The sequence below is a fragment of the Euphorbia lathyris genome, chromosome 7 (genome assembly GCF_963576675.1).
Source record: "Euphorbia lathyris chromosome 7, ddEupLath1.1, whole genome shotgun sequence".
NCBI lineage: Eukaryota > Viridiplantae > Streptophyta > Magnoliopsida > Malpighiales > Euphorbiaceae > Euphorbia > Euphorbia lathyris.
The window spans coordinates 19,562,619-19,566,689 of NC_088916.1; positions in this window are offsets into that span (position 1 = coordinate 19,562,619).

A 4,071-nucleotide genomic window follows, 5' to 3' on the forward strand; every position below is an offset into this window, starting at 1 on the left:
GTGGAAAAATCAAAACTTTGGTACATAGACAGCGCATGCTCAAGGCACATGACAGGTGATGAAACATAGTTCATCACACTAGAGCTTAAACTAGGTGGAAGTGTAAGCTTTGGAGACAATAAGAATGGTAAGATAGTCGGCTCGGGTACTATCGGAGGTAACCCAACTATTGAGTCAGTCTCCTTAGTTAAAGGTCTCAAATACAATATGCTGAGTGTAGCTCAGCTTTGCAAAAGTGGCAGAAATGTTGTATTTGATGATACTAAGTGTCAAATACTCGAGGGGAATACAAATGAATTAATTTTAACTGCCCCTCGTGTAGATAATGTATATATGCTAAACTTAGAAAAACAGTTTTCTAAAAACATATGCTTAGTGTCTAAAGAGGATAACTCTTGGCTATGGCATAGAAGACTTGGGCATGTCAGCATGGACCTTCTTGCCAAATTAGCTAGAAAGCAATTAGTTGAAGGTTTACCCAAATTAAAGTTTGAAAAAGATCAATTGTGTAAAGCTTGTCAGCAAGGCAAACAAACCAAGAAGTCATTTCATAGTAAAAATATTGTCTCAACCAAGAGACCATTGGAATTACTACACTTGGATCTTTTCGGACCTATCCAGCCGCTCAGCTTGGGAGGTAAGAAATTTTCCTTGGTCATTGTAGATGATTTCTCTCGGTACACTTGGATCATCTTGCTGGGTAGCAAGGATGAAACTTTCGAGATGTTTACCACATTGATTAAAAAACTTGAAAATGACAAAGACCTAAGAGTAGCTCATATTAGAAGCGACAATGGTGGAGAATTCAAAAACCAACAATTTGATGAATTTTGTGAAACCAGTGGTATTGACCACAATTTCTCTGCTCCTAGAACACCCCAACAGAATGGGGTTGTTGAAAGGAAGAATAGAACTATTGTCGAAATAGCTAGGACAATATTGAGTGAAAATAGGCTTCCAAAGTACTTCTGGGGTGAAGCTGTTCACACAGCATGTTACATACTGAATAGGGCTCTAGTTAGACCTATACTTAAGAAAACCCCATATGAACTTTGGAAAGGACGAAAGCCCAACATTGGCTACTTTCGTGCCTTTGGGTGTAAATGCTTTATACTCAATACAAAAGACAATCTTGCTAAATTTGATGCTAAAGCTGACGAAGCGATCTTTTTGGGGTACTCAACAAACAGTAAAGCATATAGAGTATTTAATAAAAGAACTCAGGTTGTAGAAGAGTATGTACATGTTGAGTTCGATGAAACTCACCCTACAGGTAAATCAGCTCAACTCGAAGAAGATGAACCAAGCTCAGCTTCCGTTGATCAAATTGGAGCCCCTAAGTCATCTATATAAGGGCTGACCGAAGGTAAGCAAGAAGTTGAAATAACGTTTACTGACCAATCTATTCCTGTAGAGGTTGTAGAAACACCTATTCCAAATGACTCAACAATGCCCAAAGAAATAAAGATCCCAAGAGGACATTCAGAAAAGTCCATCCTTGATGTTGTTGACAACAAGCTGATGACCAGAGATCAGCTTAAGAAATACCTCAGCAATGTTGCCTTCGTCTCAATGCATGAGCCAAAGAACTTTGCTGATGCTGAGCACGATGAGTATTGGATCAATGCCATGCAAGAAGAACTTGACCAATTCACCAGAAATGAGGTATGGGATTTAGTACCTAAACCTAGGAATCAAAAGCCCATAGGAACTAAGTGGGTCTTTAGAAACAAACTAGATGAAAATGGAAATGTTGTGAGAAACAAAGCTTGACTTGTAGCCCAAGGCTATAGTCAGCAAGAGGGCATCGACTATGGAGAAACGTTTGCACCAGTTGCTAGGTTAGAAGCTATACGTATACTGTGTGCCTATGCTAGTTTTATGAATTTTAAATTATACCAAATGGATGTAAAAAGTGTATTTCTTAATGGGTTTATAAACGAAGAGGTATATGTTAATCAACCTCCTGGCTTTGAAGATCCAAAATTTCCAAACCACGTTTATAAACTCAAAAAGGCCCTGTACGGCCTAAAACAAGCTCCAAGAGCTTGGTATGAAAGGTTGACCAACTTCCTGCTAACCAGGAACTATGTCAGTGGAAAAGCTGACACAACCTTGTTTATCAAGAAAAAGGGTAAACATACCCTACTTGCACAAATATATGTAGACGATATAATATTTGGTGCTACTGACGAATCTTTGTGCAAAGAATTTAGCAAACAGATGCAAACCGAGTTTGAGATGTCCGTGATGGGTGAACTCAACTTCTTCCTTGGACTTCAAATTAAGCAAGGTAAGAATGGCATCTTCATAAGTCAATCCAAGTACACCAAAGAGATGTTAAAGAAGTTCAGCATGGTAGATTGCAAACCCATATCAACCCCCATGGGTACTGATACTGTCATATGCAAAGATGAGAAGAGTAAGTCAATAGATAGTAAACTCTATCGAGGTATGATAGGTTCCTTACTCTATCTCACAGCTAGTAGACCTGATATACAGTTCTCAGTATGTTATTGTGCAAGATATCAAGCTGACCCCAGGGAATCTCACCTAACTGCTGTAAAAAGAATTTTTAGATATTTGCAGAGCTCAGTTGATGCAGGTCTATGGTATCCAAATTCAAATGACTTCACACTCATTGGATATACTGATGCTGACTATGGACGAGATAAGCTAAAACGTAAGAGTACTTCGGGAGGATGTCATTTCCTTGGAAGCTGTCTAGTATCTTGGTTCAGCAAGAAGCAATCGTCTGTAGCCCTGTCGACAACTAAGCTGAGTACGTAGCTGCTGGAAGCTGTGTTGCACAAGTCCTATGGATAAAGCAACAGCTTGAGGATTATGGAGTCAACACAAAAACAATAGAGATCAGATGTGACAATAAGAGTTCCATTGATCTATCTAAGAATCCAGTCCAACACAGCAGGATGAAGCATGTTAGCATAAGGCATCACTTCATCAGAGATCACGTACTAAAGGATGAGATCAAGCTGACCTATGTACCAACTAATGAACAGCTTGCAGATATCTTCACTAAGCCCTTGGCACGTGAATAATTCAACATACTAAGGGAAGCTATCGGTATGTCAAATCCACTTTAATAAATCTATATGAAAAGTTGAATGTTGAATGATTGCCGTGTTGAGTGAAAATTTGAACATTGTGCAAAAGCCATGCTGAGTAAATTAAAAATAAGCAACTACTACTTACTAAGCTTGAAATGTAGAAAAATCACCCTATACTGAGTTGACATACATATTGAGTGATTATCCTGAGTAGATACATATACTGAGTAGTTATCGTATACTGAGTTGCTTAGAAATAGGAAATTCATCTTCACAAAACTAGGTACTAAAAAACGAGTATGCTTCGAATTCTAGCAAAACTAAACAAAAGCCCACGTGTATCATTAAATGTCCACACGTGTAATAGCTAGCACCTTGGAAAGGCACGCAATAATGGCAGAACCCATGCGCCGAAGATGTCACAAATGACAGAATCTCTGTCGATTGATCGTCCCTAGATAAAACGGCTAGTTAAATGAATAGGGCCGACTTAGATCTCTATAAATAGTGGAAGATTTCCCACCTAATCCTCTTTACGCTTAGTGATGCTCGTAAAATATATAGCATTTAATAGGATAAGTGTATCCTATCGCAACAAGTAATATTGTGCTAAGCACGAGATCGAACCACAAAGACTATTTGTTATAACTAGCAAATCTACCTAGAATGATCTAATTGTTTAGAGGGTTGGATAAATGTTTGGGTTTTTGATAAACAACTAATTGAATTAAATGAATTGAAATAACAAAATAAAGGGAACAATTGACAGGGTAGAAGGTGAATTAATGGATGGCACAACCTAGGCTGAGGAATCCTTTGATTGGATCCTATGTATGAGTTTAGGGAGTTCAGATTTATGTTTTGCCAATAATTGAAGGTAATTGTCCTAAGTGAAAGACTATTTTGATCAGAATTGTCCTTCCTATTCACATGCATCCGGGTGACGGCTTGATTAGGCATATACCCTAGGTCATGCAAAGCATTAGGTTTATTGACAACTAAG